Below are 21,567 nucleotides of genomic sequence, written 5' to 3' on the forward strand. Positions count from 1 at the left end.
CTTAGATGCCACCTCCTTCCACACAGGCGTTGGCCTTGCTCCTGATCAGCAACAGCAGACATAGCATTCATTTAAAGCAAATGAACCCTCAACTCTGATGTTCTGGGAAGCAGGGAGCACGGTCTCATGTTTGGACAGAGACTGGCCCCTGGACTTTCTGAATAAGGATAAGCCATGTGTTCTGGGGTTTTTTTGTTTTTGGTTTTTTGAGTCATAGATGTAGTGTACTGGATAAGAGACCCGTGGCACTAGTCTTTCTAAGGCTACACTGAAGCTGTGAAAAGCCTGGCTTTTTAACTGGGAAAAAGTGTCTTCTTTTCCGTGTCCCTGTAAAAAGTGTTCCACATTAGTTTTACATGGATGTTTCCAAAAGCTTGATGAAAGAACTCAAGCACAGCATTCTAAGAGTGAAGGGTAGTTACACTCAGTGAGTCATGCAAGTAGTGAATTGTATGTGACTTAAAGCACTAGTATTTCTAAGGCTACATTGAAGCTGCCAAAAGCCTAGATTTCTTCAAGGAAAAACTGTCTTTCTTACCGTCTCCTTGTAAAGACTTCCTTTTAAATTAGATTTATATAGACTTTCCTTACAAGCTTCATGAAAACTTTTAGGCACAATGTTCTTTGAGTGAAAGGTAATGATTTTCAAGCCGTACGTTTTAAAGACAAGGAGAGCAGGTACCAGAACGGAAGTCTGATTTTTAAATTGAAATCAAATTGCACATACACATACATGCACGTGTGCACACATGTATATGTGTACACACACGTGTGTGCATATATACACGTGCATAACTATATGTGCACATATACATACATGTGCACATACCCATGCATACATATACATGGACATATGCGTGCACACATACGGGTATGTGTGTTATGCATATACACATGCACACGTGTATATACGCATACACGTGCATGTGTACACATACATATACACTGACGTGTGTACATATATGTGTGCACATACATACACAGGCATATGTATGTGCACACACACATATACATGTGTACACGGACATGCACATGTAAGCATATAAGCACATATACATATATACACATACACACATAAGCATATACTTGGGCACACGACCTATGAAGTATTGGTGTCAATGAGAAGAGCAGGTGCACTTGTGGGCACTGTCACTCTCAAGAGCCTTTCCTACGACAGTAGCCGCCCAGGGGCCCAATGGGCAGTACCTGAATGGACCCTTTTCTGCGTTGGCATGAAGAGTAAACAGTCCGCACTAAAAGCTCGTCAGTGGAGAAGATTAAGTAATTGTCTGTCCTGACATGGGATTCTAGAGGTTAAATGTGCATGATGGGACATCTCAGAACTAGAGTATGAGCCCCTTTGGTCTCCTTTTTTTATTTTTTATTTTAATTTTTTTTGGCCGCGCTGTGTGGCTTGTGGGATCCTAGTTCCCTGACCAAGGAATCGAACCAGGGCTCTCGCCAGTGAAAGCTTGGAGTCCCAACCACTGGACCGCCAGGGAATTCCCCTAGTCTCCTTTTTTTAAAGCCAAACTGGGGGGCAGGACAGGAGGAAGGACATTAAAAAGAACAAAGAGATCAGGAAATCCCTAACGTGGCTCCCTCTGGGGTGGGGGGAAGGGGAACACTGGTGATCAGGTGGACTGCCAGGGTCTCAGAGTTACCACCTATCCTGTGCCAGACTATGTCCCTGTGTCCCACTGCTCGGGACACAAGAGAGGGAGACAAAATGGTCACAGGCAAAGCAGATTCTACCGAGATTTGAACTTGGATCTCTGGATTCAAAGTCCAGAGAGCTAACCATTACGCCTTAGAACCATATGCCACTGTGTCCCTTTGCTGGCCACCCTTGGCCTAAGTGCCCCTGGGAAGGGACAAAAGGGGTCCACAGGTCCCACTGAGATTTCGACTCAGATCCCTGGACTCAGAGTCCAGAGTGCTAACCGTTACATCATAGAACTAGTTGCCACCCCTGGACACCAGGGTCCACAGGCCGACCTTGCCCCACAGCTGGGGACCCAAAAGCCAGATCTAGCAGGCAAAATGTAAGCTCATAGCAGAGGATGGTTTTGATCCATCGACCTCTGGGTTATGGGCCCAGCACGCTCCCACTGCGCCACTCTGCTGTAATGTCCTTCCCTCTGAGCCTGTCTGTAACAAGCCCTACAGCCTCCCTGGGGTACAGCCCAGAAGACAAAAGAAAAGGGGTGGGGGGAGGGCGTCTCCTGCAAGTGCCCTTTTAAGAATAAAGTGGATGTTTGCTCTCCCTCCCTCAACTTCTTACCCAGAGAAATCTCTGAATTCACGTCCTTTTCTGCTGTTTAAAAAAAGTCAAGAAACACAACCTTCAGCCCAGAGTGTCTTTGGACAATGGTGGCAGGTTCTGTATTGCAGCGATGCTGGTTGGATTTCGGAAAAGAACAAAAGCAACGTTTCTCCCCATCATTTGAAAAAGACTCCTAATTTGTCCCAATTATCAATAAACTATCCTTTTAATTCAGCTTCTTCTCTTGACCTACTTCTTCCCCATGGCCAAGGAAGCTGTTTTATCCATACAAAACTGCTTAAAATTAAAGTGTTATGAAATCTTGCTGTTCAGCTTTATAATTTGAAGAAAAAATTAAAAATAACTTTGCATTTCAAAGAGGTAGAAACTATTCCCCCAAGAACATTCTGGATATAAATCCTTTGGGGGAAAAAAATCGCTGAATTTGTGCTGAACCTTTTCATGTAAAAAGTGTCCATGGAACTTGCCGTTGCAGATAGTAGGGTGTCTCCTCTCTCAAGCCAACAGAATCATCAGGAAAAATAAACACAGAGACTGAAACTGCTGGAGTTCTATGGCCAGACTATGAACACCAGGACAGTCAAAGGACATGGAACTATTTCTCTTTTTTTTTAACTTTTTATTTTATATTGGAGTATAGTTGAATAACAATGTTGTGATAGTTTCAGGTGTACAGCAAAGTGATTCAGTTATACATGTATCTATTATTTTTTCAAATTCTTTTCCTATTTAGGTTGTTACATAATATTGAGCAGAGTTCCCTGTGCTATACGGTAGGTCCTTGTTGGTTATCCGTTTTAAACATAGCAGTGTGTACATGTCAGTCCCCAACTTCCTAACTATCCCTCCCCACCACCCTTCCCCACTGGTAACCATCAGTTCATTCTCTAAGTCTGTTTCTGTTTTATAAATAAGTTCATTTGTATCATTTTTCTTAGCTTCTGCAATATTTGTCTTTATCTGTCTGACTTACTTCACTCAGTGTGACAATCTCTAGGTCCATCCATGTTGCTGCAAATGAGATTATTTCATTCTTTTTAATGGCTGAGCAATATTCCATTGTATATATGTACCACATCTTCTTTACCCATTCATCTGTTGATGGACATTTAGGTTGCTTCCATTTCTTGGCTATTGTAAACACTGCTGCAATGAACACTGGGGTGCATGGAACTATTTCTACAAGCAGGGTTAAATGAAGCCACAGGCACGGTATGCAGTCCCACACTGGCCACAGCGCTGAGCCGTCAGAATCCCAAGGCCTGGAAGCTGGAGTTCCTGGACCCAGTGAGAACAGGAGCTGTGGCCTTCTTCCCTAGCAGGTTGTGGACCTTCAGCTAGGCAGGGAAGAACTGAGGAATACCCAGGCCTTCTCCCCGCTCCCCCAACCTCTAATCTCCTTACCAGTGCCTCTCATTGGCTGCAGCCACTCAGCTCTCTTGCCCTCCAGCTTCCTGTTGGTCTTAGGGAAGAGGAAGGTAGTGGTGGATCTAGAGTGGAAGCAGAAGACACCCAGAACTGCAGAACACAACTAGAATCCAGACGTACAACCACATTGCCAAGGGCTCTGAAGGGAGAGTGAAGATGAGGGAGGAACTTTAGCAAAGGCCTGGGCAAAGCTACCAGGCAGGGACTTCTACAACTTTAGTGACACATCCAGCACAAGGGGCACAAGGGGCAGCCCCTGGCTCAGAATATCAAGACAGACTGGCAGTTGCCTTGGGGGATAAGGCTCCCTGAAATGCACCCACAGGGCTGTACCGTGAGCCTGAATCTCCACCACCCGGGTCTAGGATATTGTCTGAGTCTGATAAATCTAGCCATATAGGTACACTGTGAGGCAAAAAGGTGGCCACTGGGAGAAGACAGGGGGAAGCCCTCTGGGCAGCACATCTCATCAATGCCTCAGGCAGGGCCTGAACAAAACCACATTGGAGGGTTGGGGTCAAAGCTCTTTGCCAGTGAGGTGTGGGGATGGACTTTTCTGAACGGGTCCAGAATTTGAGAGATTCATATTCCACACAAAAGCTCTTCCAAAGGTCTCTACTGTGGGAAAGGCTGAACCAGGTGGCCTAGGTAACCTGCAGATACCTGTCAGACTCCTTCTTCAGCCATCCTAGTGATGCTTGCTTAACCGTCGGACCGAACTGTGGGGACAGGGAAAGAGACTCTCCCACTAAGCCTGCCCTGCCTGACTCCCACGTACAAGTTTTAGTGGCCAACCCTAAATCCCAATATTGGCTGCGGGGCAGAGCGGGCAGCCAGCCACCTGAGGGTGAGGCCACATCGGAACAGACTCTAATTCCGGACCTGGACTTATTTGCTTTCCATTCGGGCACCCCACTGTCATCGCGTCCATCACAACACCGCTCCCAGCAAACCACGGGGCTTTACAATGACAGGTCTCTGCTCGTGGGAAAGGATTTCTCTTTTCAGTACCTCACCACCAGAGGCAGTGCCCTAGAAAGGCGCGTCAGCGCCTCTTTGTTTCCTCAGCACAGCTGAGAAGGGAGAGCGCAGGACCAAAGCGAAGGAGCGCTCCGTTCCCGCTGACAATTGTGCCCAATTGCTCGGGAGGAGGCCGCCCCGCTTTCCGCCTTAAGCCCCGTCGAACTCGGGGCCCCGGGCCCACTGCCAAGCGTGGCACCCGCTCCACTCGTCGCCGAAGGAGGCGGCGGACGGCGGCCACGCGGCCCCAGACTCAGCCTTGACCTCGCCAGGTCTCGGCGGAACCGGGTTCCTCCCTCTGCACGGCGTCGGCGGTCACGTGGGCGCGGTCACGTGGGAGGGCCGTCACGTGCCCTGCGTAAGTCCGCTTCAGGCGGCGGCGCTGCTGTCTACCCCTAGCGGTTGCGTACGTTTCGCATTTAGTGGCGTGGGTCGGGGACCCTGGTGGCCGCGCTGGGGACAGGGCGAACTCCGGGCCTGCCCCCTCCATGGGGCCGCGCTGATTGATGCCCCTGCTGTCAAGACGCTGCGCGCTCCCGGTCGGGCCCCAGGTGCCCTGCTCCACGCAGGGCACAGGATGGGTGGGGTCTCCAGCTTGTGCAGTTTGGAGCTCCCTTTTTAAGAAGAATACGGAATTAGATACGAAGGTGGATGTTGATAAGAATAAGTAACCACAACAAACTGCAAAGTATACACAGCTGATTAATATCACAAACTTTAAACAGTTAAAACATTTCACTGGGACTACCTTGGTGGCGCGGTGGTTAAGAATCCACCCGCCAAGGCAGGGGACACGTGTTCGAGCCCTGCTTGGGGAAGATCCCACATGCTGCGGAGCAACTAAGCCTGTGCGCCACAACTACTGAGCCTGAGCTCTAGAGCCTGTGAGTCACAACTACTGAGCCTGCGGGCCACAACTACTGAAGCCTGAACGCCTAGAGCCCGTGCTCTGCAATAAGAGAAGCCACTGCAATGAGAAGCCCGTGCATCGCAACGAAGAGTAGGCTCTGCCCGCCGCAACTAGAGAAAGCCCGCGCGCAGTGATGAAGACCCAACACAGCCAAAATAAAATAAAATAATTAATTAAAAAAATTTTTTTAAATAAAACATTTCACTAGTTAACTGCCTAACACACCTCATATTTTTTTCTTTTTTTTTTTTTCTTTTAGTTGCAGCATGCGGGATCCAGTTCCTTGACCAGGGATGGAACCCGGGCCCCCTGCATTGGGAGCGTGGAGTCTTAACCAATGGACCACCAGGGAAGTCTCAATTTTTTCGGAATTTTTAAATGCAGACCTTAATTACTCCTTCATATGGGAATGATTTGGTAATACTGTTTTTATATGGTAAATAGATAATTCAGTCTTTTCTTTAGCAGGGTTAATCAAATTTTGCTTTTTATTATTAATAGTTTAGAAAAGATTGTCCAGAGTTGCATTCTTTTGATGATGTTACATACTCTTTCAGGGTTGCCATCAGACTTGGCCAAACCTATCCTGTATGTCTGGAGGCAGGGAACCACCTCTAATCCGTGGTGGCCTCACAGTGACTTGTTAGGAGCTTTGTGTCATGTATTTCATGATTTGTGTTTCATGTCAGACCAGGAAGAAATGGAAAAACACTTTCCATGTTTGCTTTCCTCATCTTCACAAATTGGATTGCATACATTCTGTGTGTTTCCGACCTCCTTACAGAAGGAGCCTACTCTGTTTTTATGTGATTTGTGTGTGGCCCAAGTAAACATGTTCTTGTGCTTTGTGCAGTCTTCATGATTTTTGACAGTTCTAAAGACATCCACTGATGTGAAAGTCTGTCTGATGTAAGTGATGTCTGTCTTGTTGAAAACTACACAAGCAAAACAATACAGGCAATGTTTAGTCTTGGAATAGGCTAGTCAATATCCTGTAGCAGTTTTCCTGTTAAAAAATAACTTTCAAATGTTTTAAGAAGCATCTCTTTTGTCTGTTGTACCTTGATTCTTTGTAAATGGAATCATAATTTTGAACGAATGAATTTTTCATTAAACAGGGTTGGGGGAATTAGTGTTCATTCAAACAGGTTTAGTGAAGTAATCAATGAAGTAAAAAATCAGTGGGTGGGGCCACCTGCTGTGTCCTGCTGAGTGGACTGGTTGTGGTTTTCTTTTCTGTTATCATCATCTTCCTTCTGCTTTTTTTTCCTTCTGTTTTTTTTGTTTGTTTTTTGCTTCCTGTTTAGGAGTGTTCTGACTCTCATAATACCTTTCATCTCTGTGTTGTCATATTCATTACCCATATTTTCTTAGATGTCATGATTCTTTCCCTTCATGATTTTGACCATTATCGTTTTTAGTTTCCATTGTGTTACATTTGTTTTGATATTTTGAAGTTTCTACCAGACTTTTTCTTTTGTTTTTTTTTCTTTTTTTTCCCCTCCCTTCCAGTAAAATACTTCCTTCTGTTTGAATTTTGATATGATCAGTAATTCTTTAAAAGTATACAAAGTTAATCTGAATTTAAGGCAAGTACAAGTACAACTCAAATGCATTTTTTTATTGCCCCTATGTGTACTGAGCTCCATGACTATGAAATAAAATAACTGTACACCACATACAGTGATTTACAGGTGAATGTGTGAAGGAGTTCTATCATAGGAAAACACATTTCTTCAGGCCCTTTTGCTGTGTCATATGAAGGTTGAAATGAGTTCATACTGACGTTTCTAGCTCTAGTCCAGCTTCATGGTTTCCACGTGGTTTCCTCCAGCCTTTCCTTGCTTCTCTGTAACTCACTCTCCAACATGAGAAATCTTCTTTGCCCACTTTTAAAAATTGTGGTATTTGATTTGTTAGAGGCAAGATCCCTGTCTTCTCATCTTTTTTTTTTTTTTAAAGATATGAGACAGTATTTTCCATATAGTTTTTCATTCTTTTTTTTTTTTTTATAAATTTATTTATTTATTTTTGGCTGTGTTGGGTCTTCGTTTCTGTGCAAGGGGTTTTTCTAGTTGCGGTGAGCGGGGGCCACTCTTCATTGCGGTGCGCGGGCCTCTCACTGTCACGGCCTCTCTTGTTGCGGAGCACAGGCTCCAGATGCACAGGCTCAGTAGTTGTGGCTCACGGGCCTAGTTGCTTTGCGGCATTTGGGACCTTCCCAGACCAGGGCTCGAACCCGTGTCCCCTGCATTGGCAGGCAGACTCTCAACCACTGCACCACCAGGGAAGCCCTTCTCATCTTTTTATTTCCTAAATGAAGCACAGTGTCTCCTACAGATGTAGCTCTGCACCGATGTTGAATTGACATGTTTAGCTTTGATGTTTACCATCAGAATTCTCTACAAAATAGTTGCCTCAGCTTCCATGCTCATGTTCTGACTGCCTGCTTCCTCTCTATTTCTCATCCCTAACCCAGGGCCAGCAGGATGAGGCAAGGTTTTCGTCTTGGTCCTCCGTGCTTCACATAAGCTCAGAGAAGTTTTCTGCATGGGCCAATGGACAGTAAGTGATTGGAATAATCATTCACTCATTATGTCACTTTCCCAAACTTACTCTGCATCAGGCCAGTGCCAAGCCTAATCAGGAGCTCCAATTCCAGGCTCAGAGTCCTGTTGGGATAACATGTACGCAATGACTGTCCCAGACTGCAAGCTGGGAACCAGGTGGGTACCAAGCAGCTTCGAGGGAGGAGCAGTTCTCACGGCACGGCAGGTGGCCGGGGCGGCTGATGGAGGTGCCATGGGAGCCGGGTCTTGCATTTGGGTGTCTGGGTGAGCATGTGAGGGGAGGGGGACCCGGGGAAGGGGGCTGGCCATGTGTGAGGGAATGTGGGCTGCTGGTCCAGGTGAGGAGTGCTGAATCAAGGCTGCCTCCCCTCCCTGTCCTGATGAAGGCAGGGCCCAGGTCCCCTTTGCTCCCTGTGGGCCTGGGCATCCAGCACTGGGCCCAGCATGAAGCTGGAAATAGGAAATGTTTGATGAGTGGACAAGCTAGTGAATGAATGAATGAAAGAGTGAATGCATGAATGGGCGATGAGTAGCCCATGAGTCAAAGTTAGCCTGGAGGCTTAGAGCTCAGGAGATGGGAGGACCAGAGATGCCCAGACAAATTCTGAGAAGCCACAGCCCAGGTTGGCTGGGGCTGGGGCTGGGGGCCCTGAGTCCAGGCGATAGAAGTTCCTCTATTCAGAAATAGCCTTTAGCTATTGAATCCTTGTCTGTCCTACTGTCTGTGTTTTGCATGTTTTCCATGTGGGCTTTGGGGGACACTAACCTCAGCATAGAGATCCAGAAAGGTCACCTGGAGGAGACTTGGCTGGATGGCCGATGCCAAGGGCAACCGAAGATGGGTCTGCATGTGGCTGACCATGGGACACCAGTCACTACAAGGGGCACGCGCCTCACACCTTCATCCCCCGCTCCCAGGCCATCCCTGGTGTTCTTCTCAAACTTAGGTAAATGTGACCGGTGGTCCAGTGGTAAAGAATCTGCCTTCCAATGCAGGGGACGTGGGTTCGATCCTTGGTCAGAGAACTAAGATCCCACATGCCGCAGGGCAACCAAGGCCACGTGCGCAACTACTGAGCTGTCGTTCCTCAACTAGAGCCCGTGTGCCACAGCTACAAAGCCCACGCGCCCTGGAGCCTGTGCCCCACAACTAAACTAGAGAAAAACCTGGACACCACAACTAGAGAGAAGCCCGCACACCACAACAAAGAGCCTGCATGCCTCAGCGAAGATCCCGAGTGCCACAACTAAGACCCGACGCAGCCAAAAATAAATAAATAAATAATAAATCTTAAAAAAAAATGTGGCCTAGAGCACAGAGGCACACAAGACAGCTGGAGCAGGGCCCCCCTGCCCCAGGGCACATTCTGAGGGCTGCCTTTCTGGGAGCATTGCCTTAACCCAGGAGGTAAGTACAGTAAATCCCCTACATATGAATGAGTTCCATTCCAAGAGCACGTTCGTAAGTCCAGTTTGTTCATAAGTCGAACAGGTTAGCCTAGGTACCCAACTAACACAGTTGGCTATATAGTACTGTACTGTAATAGGTTTATAATACTTTTCACACAATACATAAAAACAAAACACAAAAAATAGAACATTTTTAATCTTACAGTACAATAGAACAGCTGGCATACAGGGGCTGGCATTGAGTGAACAGGCAAGAAGAGTTACTGACTGGAGGAGGGAGAGGAGGTGGGAGATGGTAGAGCTGAAGGATCATCAGCAATTGGAGACAGAGGGCAAGCTGCAATTTCACTCACATTGATGGAATGCACTTTGGAATCTTTGAAAGTTTGCAACTTGAAGGTTCGTATTTAGGAGACTTACTGTACACATAGCCACATATATAATGGCTTCTGTGACGTGTGAAGAACTATGCAGGGACACACCCAAGGACCCCCTTCCTGCCCCCAGGTGTACAGAGAGTGGGAACATGCCTCCCCCTGTTTCCAAAGCTCCGAAGGGAGGTCTTTGGAGAAGAGGTTTTGGTGGAAGAGGATTAGAAACACACTTTCATGTCCAGTTAATATCAGCAAATTTAAGGGTATTCTCAGTATTTTCTTTTTTAAATTGGTATTATAAGATTTATCTCTGAAGCTCTCATTTAAAAAAAAATTTATTATATCTATTCGGCTGGGTCGGGTCTTATTTGTGGCATGTGGGATCTTAGTTCTTTGACCAAGGATCAAACCCACGTCCCCTGCATTGGAAGGCAGATTCTTAACCACTGGACCACCAGGGAAGTCCCTGAAGCTCTCATTTTTTTAGAATGAAATTCAACTAGGAATGTGTGTATTATTCACCTATAAAACTCACTCTTTCCAAAAATCAGACAGGGTTTAAAACATTTTACCAATTTTTAACTTTTATGTGATCTAATTATGTTTTCCAACCTTAATTAAAATGTAATTTTAAATTGCAATTACAAAAGTGAGACATGCTTATTATTGTTTCTTATTATGGAAAAGGGTAGAATTCTAAGAAGTGGGAGTAGCTCATATGAGCAGCTGGGAGAGTGTTGTTCTGGGCCTTTCCTGGTGAACAGGTGGTAGATCAGCCCTGACCATGGGGCAAACATCACATCCCCATTACCACACCTGGGCAGATTCACCCCTTCATTTCTTTTTTCTTTTTTAATATTTATTTTTTTATTTATTCATTCATTCATTTATGCATGCTGCACCAGGTCTGAGTTGCAGCATGTGGGGTCTAGTTCCTGGACCTGGGATCGAACCCAGGCGCCCTGCATTGGGAGTGTGGAGTCTTACCCACTGGACCACGAGGGAATTCCTTTTTAAAAAAATATATATGTTATTTATTTATTTTGGCACCCCTTCATTTCTTTCTTTAATTTTTAAAATTAATTATTTATTTTAATTAATTAATTTATTTATTTTTGGCTGCATTGGGTCTTCGTTGCTGCACACGGGCTTTCTCTAGTTGCGGCGAGCAGAGGCTACTCTTCATTGCGGTGCGCGGGCTTCTCGTTGCGGTGGCTTCTCTTGATGCAGAGCACGGGCTCTAGAGCGCAGGCTCAGTAGTTGTGGCGCACGGGCTTAGTTGTTCCATGACATGTGGGATCTTCCCGGAACAGGGCTCGAACCCGTGTCCCCCACATTGGCAGGCGGATTCTTAACCACTGCGCAACAGGGAAGCCCTCATTTCTTTTTTTAAAAATTAATTTATTATTTATATATTTATTTGTGGCTGCGTTGGGTCTTCGTTGCTGCACGGGCTTTCTCTAGTTGCATAGAGTGGGGGCTACTCTTCTCTAGTTGCGTGGAGCAGGGGCTACTCTTCAGTGCAGTGTGTGGTCTTCTCATTGTGGTGGCTTCTCTTGTGTGGTTGTGGAGCACGGGCTCTAGGCACGCGGCTTCAGTAGTTGTGGAGCACAGGCTTAGTTGCCCCAAGGCATGTGGGATCTTCCCTGGGTGTCCCCTGCATTGGCAGGCAGATTCTTAACCACTGCGCCAGCAGGGAAGTCTTGGCACCTCTTCATTTCTTTAATGTGTGGATGTCCTAGTAAATATACAGCTGGCTGCCACTGATGTACATTACAGTGCTGTGTAGATTCCTGTTTTGAACCCTGCAGGAATCAACCTAGCACAGCTGTGCTGGTAACTTGTAAATTCCTACACCTGGAACCTCCAAGTCTGAAGATACCACACTACCAGCTTTGCTCTATTCGAATGACCTTTTTGTGGAAACTCAAAACACTTTCCACAAAATGCTTATATTAGGAGGCACCAAAGGGTGTGCCTGGGAGAGCCTGCACCAGCTCCCCGGAATCCGGGGCGGCACCCCTGTCCCGCTGCACCCATCCCGTACATCTGTTTCTCACTTGCCTGCTGAAGACACTCCGGTTGTTTCAGCTTTTGGTTATTACGAGTAAAGCTGCTATGAACATTCTTGGACAAGCAATTTTGCAGGCATCTGCTTTCTTTTCTCTTGGGTAAGTACCTATGAGTGCAATGGTTGCATCTACACATACGTGGTAGGGATGTGTGTGTGTGTGTGTGTGTGTGTGTGTGTGTGTGTGTGTGTTCGTAAGACTTTATGTAAGAAGCTGCCAGGCTTTCTTGCCGAGTGGTGGTACCAACTTTATATTCCCACCGACAGCGTACAAGAGTTCTTGTTGCTTCACATCATTGTCTGCACTTAGAAAGGTTGGTCTTACAAATTTTAGCCATTCTTCCGGTACCTCGTGGTTTTAATCTGCGTTTCCCTGATGACTAGTGATGCCAAACATCTCTCCATGTGTATATTGATCATTCACATGTCTTCTCTTGTGAAGTAGCTGTTCAAGCCTCTTGCCTATTTATTTTTTCATAACTCTAATTTTTTTTAAAATTTTATTTATTTTTGGCTGTGTTGGGTCTTCGTTTCTGTGCGAGGGCTTTCTCTAGTTGCGGCAAGTGGGGGCCACTCTTCATCGCGGTGCGCAGGCCTCTCACTATCGCGGCCTCTCTTGTTGCGGAGCACAGGCTCCAGACGTGCAGGCTCAGCAATTGTGGCTCACGGGCCTAGTCGCTCCACAGCATGTGGGATCTTCCCAGACCAGGGCTCGAACCCGTGTCCCCCGCATTGGCAGGCAGATTCTCAACCACTGTGCCACCAGGGAAGCCCCATAACTCTAATTTAAACAATTTTTTTCCTTTTATGGTTTTCATGTTTGGGGTGCTGAGACCCAAAAGACAAGGATAGTTTCCTATGTTTTCTTTTTGGAAGCTTGATAGTTTCAGCTTTTACATAGAACTCTATGATCCATCTCAAATTAATTTTTCTGTATGGTGTAGGATACGGGTCAGAGTTCTCATTTGTGGTTGTTACAATTATTCAGATATCCAGTTATTCCAGCATTGTTTATTGAGTAGACTTCCTAAACCATATAATATGAGGTCTTTTGTGACTGGCTTCTTTTACTTAGCATAACGTTTTCAAAGTTTATCCATGTTGTAGCATGTATTACTATTTAAATTTTTGGTTTCAAGTAATTCTACATTGTATTGATACACCACATTTTAAAAATTTTTAAAAATTAAAAAATAATTTAAAAAATAATTTTTTTTCCCGGGCTTTCTCTAGTTGTGGTGAGCAGGGGCTACTCTTCGTTGCAGTGTGCAGGCTTCTCATTGCGGTGGCTTCTCTTGTTGCGGAGCACATGCTCTACGCACGCGGGCTTCAGTAGTTGTGGTGCGTGGGCTCAGTAGTTGTGGCACACAGGCTTAGTTGCTCTGCGGCGTGTGGGATCTTCCCGGACCAGGGCTCGAACCCCGTGTCCCCTACCTTGGCGGGCGGATTCTTATTCACTGCACCACCAGGGAAGTCCCCATATACCACACTTTATTTGTCCATTTTTCAGTTGATGGACATTTTAGTTGTTTTGACTTTTTGGCCATTATGAATAATTCTGTTATGAACATTCATGTACAGTTTTCTGTATGGGCATACTTTTTCATTTCTCTTGGGTATATGTCTAGAAGTAGAATTGCAGGGTCATGTGGTAGCTCTATGTTTAACCTTTTGAGGAACTGTCAGACCATTCTTCAAAGTGGCTGCATCATTGTATGTTCTTACCGTAAACAATGTATGAGAGTTCCAGAAGGGTCTTAAATGGAGCTTCTGCCTGTGTGAGGTTGAAGTACCACCCTCCTGGCACATGCATGTGTTCACTAACCTGGGAGCTCTCTGAACCCCATAGTTTAGAAACTTTTATGGAAGTTTCATCATATAGTCATGATTAATTATTAACTCAATCTCCAGCCCCTCTCCCAGAGGATGGGGGTGGGGCTAAAACGTCCACTTCTAACCCTGGCTCGGTCTTTCTGGTGACCAGCCCCCATCCAGGAGCCCACCCAGAGTTGCCTCATTAGAACAAAAGATGCTCCTATCACCCAGGAAATTCCAAGGGATTTAGGAGCTCTGTGTCAGGAACCAGGGGCACAGGCCAGGTATATATTATGTCACACTGCCCTTTCCCTATTGAGTAACTTCAGCACCTCTGTTGAAAATCAATTGATTCTATATGTGGAGGTCTATTTCTGGACTTTTTATTGTGTTCCACTGATTTGTCTACTCTTACACCAGTAGCACACAATTTTAATTAGTATAGTTTTATGTTGATTTGATTACTATAGCTATACTGTATTTGATTAGCTTTTCATTAAAGGCTGAATTAGAGAAGGCATCTTATATTCACTTGGTTATTACAGCTTTATTTTAATTTATATTAATATAGCTGTAAATCCTTCAAACTTAGTTCTTCTTTTTCAAGATCATTTTGATCCTTTGCACTTCCATATGAATATTAGAATCAGCTTGTAAATTCCTACAAGCAAGCTAGCTGGGGATTTGATTGGGATGATATTGACTCTATAGATCAATTGGGCCATATAACCAACTTAGCAAATCAATATTCAAGAATACAATTACTTTTGTTTAATGATGTATACCAATATAGTTAACCAAACCAATCAGGATGAACTCCACGTTGGCAGGTACTTTTCCACATATAGCATGCCAGTGAAAAAACGGTATTTGTAATTATGATCATGGGCACCGTGAGATCATGAAATGCCTCCTGAATTGTCAAGAAAAGTCACGTCAGTAAGGTTTTGATGTCAGGTTGTTGTGACTGTATCACAACTATTTGAAACTTCACAGTCATATGATAAATTTTTTAAAATTTATTTTATTGAAGTATAGTTGATTTACAATGTTGTGTTAATTTCTGCTGTACAGCAAAGTGATTCAGTTATACATATATACATTCTTTTTCTTATTCTTTTCCATTATGGTTTATCACAGGACATGGAATATAGTTCCCCGTGCTATACAGTAGGACCTTGTTGTTTATCCATTATATATATAATAGTTTGCATCTGCTGACCTCAAACTTCCAACCCTTCCTTCCCCACTCCTCCCTCCCCGTTGGCAACCACAAGTCTGTTCTCTATGTCTGTGACTCTGTTTGTTTCGTAGATAAGTTCATTTGTGTCATATTTTAGATTTAGCATATAAGTGATATCATCATATGATAAATTTGGATTTCTTTATCAAGTGGACCTCAATTCAGCTCCGTGGTTTGACAAATATATGAAATACCTACTACCTGCCAGCTCTATGATGCTGAGGTAGGAACATAGGAACAGCCATATTCCTGCCTCAGAGCCGAGGATGTGTGATCAAATGTAACATTTCATTCGTCTCAGAATCCTGGGTAGCAAAAAGTTTATGATACTATGACTTATTTACTCCGTGGTATTTGTGTTTTCTGTAAAGAGAACCAGAAATGTGAAATTTATCTTTTATCCAAGATAATACCTTTTGAATTTCCAGTACTGATTACCAGCAGGGCCATACTTTAATGAACATACCTTATATTTCCTCTGAAAGCTTGGCCAAAATTAGAATATTTGTCTCCTCTCTGTACATTTTTTTTCCATGCAATTCAAAGTGCTGCTTCCATCTTGTCAAAATGGATAGGGTACCCATAGCCAAGGACAGAGCTGAAAGCAGCACCTGGCAGCCCAGTCAGATGGATAGAGCTGCATGATTTCCTGAGGCAGCTGGGCGCTGAATGCCTGTCTCTCAGAGTGGCAGCTCAAAGTTTGCAGTAATAGAGTCAGGGAGACAAGACATACACCACACACTAGTGAAAAGTAACAGTATGGAAAGTAAGTAACAACGCAAGGTAGGCAGTGTGTTACTAAGTGTCACAGAACACACAAGTTAGGAAGTCCGGGGCCCTGGAGAACCTAGCAGAGTTGCTGCAGCACTGGAATACTTTGTGCAGGGAGAGGGAATTGGATAGGTGGGAGGAGAGTGCTGAGTGCAGGCAGATGATATACAGGTCCTCCATGCCACCTGGGTGCAGTGAAATGGGGAAAGTTGGGCAGGAGCTGGACAGGGAGGAAACACAGACTGTTGGGTCTGGCTTCCATCTGGTGTCTAACCATGAGCTTCTGAAGGTTTTTTACTAGGAAAAGTTATGAAACCTGGTGTTACATTCTCAAGATCACAGGACTTCTCATCACAAGTTGTTCTCATCACATATTATTTTGTTAAATGAAACCAGTTGCAGTGCTGGAGTTTACTCTGAATTTTTGTTTCTTAGAGTATCAAAATTCATGATTATTATATCATCAATATGCACCCTCTTTATTGTGAGTGGCACACAGGAAGCCTTGTTTTTGCTTCTCCAGTGAAGTGATAAAGAATAGACTGGTGTGCTGACATGGGCAAGTTATTCAACCTCTCTGTGCCTCCGAGGAGTAATATGTGGGCAGTCAGAGCATCCATCAACTAGAGGTGTATCGTGAGGATGGCCTGAGCCAGTATCTCAGGCTGAGATACAGCAGCTGAGACAGAGTCCTTAGAGCAGTACCTGGCATGCAGAGAATGCTGCACAAGAGTTTGTTAACTGAATCACAGGTAATTTTGATAGCAGGTTCTGTCAGGACAGCCCCAAAATAAACACTGGAGGTGTCAGGCCTTGTTTGAATCTCGTTTTATTCTAGAAAGAGGGTTTTCAAGTGGGGTAGCATCCTGGGGTAGCCCCTAGAGCCTCCTTAGAATGGAGGGTTAGAGCTGGAAGAGGCTTCTGAGAGCAGCCCGTGCCGTGGCTCATCTTGCAGGTGAGGAAACTGAGAATGTGGACAAGACGGTGGGACCCAGGCCACACCACTCATCAGTTAGTGGAAAGACCCAAGTGGAAATCTGAGACTTCTCCCCGGTGCCTTCTTACTCTGCTGGCACACAATGTGGCTGGACCACTGCAGTTTTGATGATGAGGGTACATAATCATTTTTATGGAGTGTAACTGGCTTAGTTAATAAGTATTTAAATCATCCTTACTGACTTTTTTGCCTGCTTGTTCCATTAATTACATAGCAACGTGTTAAAATCTCAAACTCTATTAGTGGGTTATTTTTCCTTTCGGTTCTGTCAATTTTTGCTTTGAACATTAGGCAGTTATGTTATTATATCGATTTTGTAAACTCATTTACGTTAGGTGGGGGTTTTTTTTCCACTTCAGTCTAAAGTCTCCAACTTCTTTCTTTTTTGGCTGCACTGCTCGACTTGCCGGATCTTAGTTCCCCAACCAGGGACTGAACCTGGGGCCACAGCAGTGAAAGCACTGAGTCCTAACCACTGGGATGCCAGGGAATTCTAAAGTCTGTGACTTCTAATTGTAGTTTTCTATACATTTACATTTAATGTAATGATTGACATGGTTGGGTTTAAAGCCACCACCTTGCTGTTGTGTATCTGTTCCATCTGCCCTTTATTCCTTCTCTTTTGCCTTCTACTAAATTATTCATGTATTTTAAAAATTTTGTTTCATCTCCTCTATTGTATTTTTGGAATATATATTATGTATGTTAATATATATTTTATATATTATTTTTGCTAACCTTTTTGGATCTGTGGGTTGGTATATTCTCACCAATTTGTAAAATCTGTACACATTCTCTCTTTAAAAATTTCTTCTGGGGGCTTCTCTGGTGGCACAGTGGTTAAGAATCCGCCTGCCAATGCAGGGGACATGGGTTCGAGCCCTGGTCCGGGAAGATCCCACATGCCATGGAGCAACTAAGCCCACGAGCCACAACTACTGAGCCCACATGCCGACAGCCCATGCTTTGCAACAAGAGAAGCCACTGCAGGAGGAGCCCGCGCACTGCAACGAAGAGTAGCCCCCACTTGCTGCAACTAGAGAAAGCCCGCGCACAGCAACAAAGACCCAACGCAGCCAGAAATAAATTAAAAAAAAGAATTTTCTTCCGTTCCATTTCTTTTTCCTTCCTTTTGAGAGTCCAATTTCATGTACATTAGACCTTTCTGATCTTGTCATGGGTCTCTAATACTCTTTTCTGTTATCTTTTTTCCTTATTTTCATTTTTTAAATGTTTATTTATTTATTTTTGGCTGTGCTGGGTCTTTGTTGCTGTGCGTGGGCTTTCTCCAGTTGTGAGCAGGGGCTACTCTTTTTTTAAATTTTATTTATTTATTTATTTTTGGCTGTGTTGGGTCTTCATTTCTGTGCGAGGGCTTTCTCTAGTTGCGGCGAGCGGGGGCCACTCTTCATCGTGGTGCGCGGGCCTCTCACTGTCGCGGCCTCTCTTGTTGCGGAGCACAAGCTCCAGACGCGCAGGCTCAGTAGTTGTGGCTCATGGGCCTAGTTGCTCCACAGCATGTGGGATCTTCCCAGACCAGGGCTTGAACCCGTGTCCCCTGCATCGGCAGGCAGATTCTCAACCACTGCGCCACCAGGGAAGCCCAGGGGCTACTCTTCATTGCGGTGCGTGTGCTTCTCATTGCGGTGGCTTCTCTTGTTGTGGAGCATGGGCTCTAGGCATGTGAGCTTCAGTAGTTGTGGCATGTAGGCTCAGTAGTTGTGGCACACGGGCTTAGTTGCTCCGTGGCATGTGGGATCTTCCCAGACCAGGGCTCAAACCTGTGTCCCCTGCATTGGCAGGCAGATTCTTAACCACTGTGCCACCAGGGAAGTCCCTTTTCCTGTGTTTTGATTCAGATGATTTCTAGTGATGTGACTTTGAGTTGAAACTTCCTCTCTTCAGCTGTATTCAGTCTTCTAGGGTGTGGCCTTTCTGGTGTCCCAGCTGGTTGCTTGGGCTGCACCAAGATCTCTTCTCTTTGCTTCAACATCTCCCAGTCCTGCAGGACCTCTGCAATCTCTGTTCAGCTCTCATGTAGGACCTGCAGACAGAAGAGGTTCAAAGAACAGTTAGGTTGCTTTAGTAAAACTTCCCCCAGTTCTGTTTACTTATGTGCATACATTTATGAAAAAAATAGGGATAATACCGATTCTGTACCCTGCCTCATTCTAGTAATTCTCATCACTGGATATATGGACTAATTGTTAGGGGGAAAAAAGCCGTAGACATTACTGAGACAAATCTCCAATATAATTCAACTCTTTAGTCTTAATCAAAACTTGAATTTTGGGGGCTTCCCTGGTGGCGTAGTGGTTGAGAATCTGCCTGCCAATGCAGGGGACGTGGGTTCGAGCCCTGGTCTGGGAAGATCCCACATGCCGCGGAGCAACTAGGCCCGTGAGCCACAACTACTGAGCCTGCGCGTCTGGAGCCTGTGCTCCGCAACAAGAGAGGCCGCCATAGTGAGAGGCCCACACACCGCGATGAAGAGTGGCCCCCGCTTGCCACAACTAGAGAAAGCCCTCGCACAGAAACAAAGACCCAACACAGCCAAAAAAAAATTTAAATAAATAAATAAATAAATAAATAAATAAATAAAAGATGTCATCCTCAAAAAAAACAAAAAACTTGAAATTTTTTTTTTGATGTGGACCATTTTTTAAAAAATTTATTTATTTATTTTTGGCTGTGTTGGGTCTTCGTTTCTGTGCGAGGGCTTTCTCCAGTTGCGGTGAGTGGGGGCCACTCTTCATCACGGTGCGCGGGCCTCTCACTGTTGCGGCCTCTCCCGTTGTGGAGCACAGGCTCCAGACGTGCAGGCTCAGTAGTTGTGGCTCACGGGCTTAGTTGCTCCGCGGCATGTGGGATCTTCCCAGACCAGGGCTCGAGCCCGTGTGCCCTGCATTGGCAGGCAGATTCTTAACCACTGCGCCACCAGGGAAGCCCCTTGATGTGGACCATTTTTAAAGTCTTCATTGAATTTGTTACAATATTGCTTCTGTTTTATGTTTTGGTTTTTTGGCTGTGAGGCATGTGGGATCTTAGCTCCCTGACCAGAGGTCAAACACGCACCCCAGGCATTGGAAGGCAAAGTCTTAACCACTGGACCGCCAGGGAAGTCCCCAGGAGAAGTATTTTTATCATGAGACAAATTCACAGCGAACTGCAAATTAAAAATATGTATGTATATATGAATCTCTCTCTCTCTCCAGGCATAAAAATAGGGTCATCAATAAATTATGTTCAGGGACTTCCCTGGTGGTCCAGTGGTTAAGAATCTGCCTTCTAATGCAGGGGACATGGGTTTGATCCCTGGTCTGGGAACTAAGATCCCACATACCGTGGGGCAACTAAACACGCGTGTCACAACTAGAGAGCAGCCCGCACATGGCAACTAGAGAGGAGCCCACAACAAAGAGCCCACACACCACAACGAAGACCCAGTGCAGCCAAAAATAAATAAATAAATAAATAATGTTCAAGTATAGACACTTACTGTATTTAGAACTAAAATTGCAGGGGGATTTGAGTTTAGGAAAAGAGGATTTAATACAACTCCTAACCGTTAACCAAGAAATTACATATATGTTTATAAAACATACGACAGTGGGTTTCAAACTACAGTGACATTCAGGATCCATTTGATACATTTAAGGAATGATGTCATGATTTTATTTTATTAAAAAAATTTTTTTGGCTGCACCGTGTGGCCTATGGGATCTTAGTTCCCCAACCAGGGATCGAACCTGTGCCCCCTGCAGTAGAAGCACGGAGTCTTAACCACTGGACCGCCAGGGAAGTCTCCATGATTTTATTTTAAAAGGCAATGTTTCTAACATTTGGGAAATTGCATCTATTGCAACTATTTAAACATGATGGAAATTTCTGCTATTATCTTAAACGTGTAAGCTTACAAATTTTCACAGAACTAGTTTGTTGGGTACTTACGCAAAAAGCTTTGAGGATCATGAGTCCAGCTACCCTTTTCTGTAGCCTGAATCATTATAAGAGACACAAATGGGCCTCCCTGTTTTCAGTTTTGTCCCACACAGCAGAAAGGTTGATCTTTGTAAAAGTTAAATTGGATCATGTTGCTCATTGCTTGAAATGCCCAGTGGTTTCCCATCTCAGGTGCTGAGGGCCCCATGGAGCAGCAGCCTCTGAACTGCTCCCTGGCTGTCTCTCCCCTCATGCAGGGCCCCCCCCCCCGCCCCTGACACACGGAGCATATAGTACTCCTGCCTCTGGGCCATTGCCCTTGCTCTTTGCCCAGAGGTCACCGTGGCCCTGGCTCATGTCCTTCAGGCCTCAGGTCAGAGGTATCCTCCTCCTCCGGCCCTCCTGCCCGCCTCTCAGACCTCTCACTCTGCTCTATGTGCTGCTCCTTGGCTGTGCCTATATGTGTTCACACGTGCACTGTGGGTCCTCCGTAAGCACCACCAGGTAGGTGCCCCACCAGGCAGGTGCCCCGTGGTCTCGCTCTCTTCCTGCACCTGTGTCCAGCATGGACACACCCCCAGATGAGAGAACAAAGGTTTGTAAGCCCTTTGGGTGGGGTGTGTCTCCTCCACATCTCCGCCTTCAGCTGCTCAATGTAAAGAGCAGCGATGCTGCTGAACCCCGAGAGCATCTCCCGGTGCTCTTCCCCTGTCTCAATGGATCTTGCGT

General features: G+C 45.3%; 1 non-coding gene across 1 annotated transcript; it reads right to left on the reverse strand.

Annotated features, from left to right (window-relative positions):
- Positions 1–2,054: 2,054 nt before the first annotated feature.
- TRNAM-CAU lies at positions 2,055–2,126 on the reverse strand. Its single transcript has one exon. It is a non-coding gene; the product is annotated as a tRNA-Met (tRNA).
- Positions 2,127–21,567: the final 19,441 nt, after the last annotated feature.

Source organism: Balaenoptera musculus, chromosome 20, assembly GCF_009873245.2.
Source record: "Balaenoptera musculus isolate JJ_BM4_2016_0621 chromosome 20, mBalMus1.pri.v3, whole genome shotgun sequence".
In the NCBI taxonomy this organism is placed as follows: Eukaryota; Metazoa; Chordata; class Mammalia; order Artiodactyla; family Balaenopteridae; genus Balaenoptera; species Balaenoptera musculus.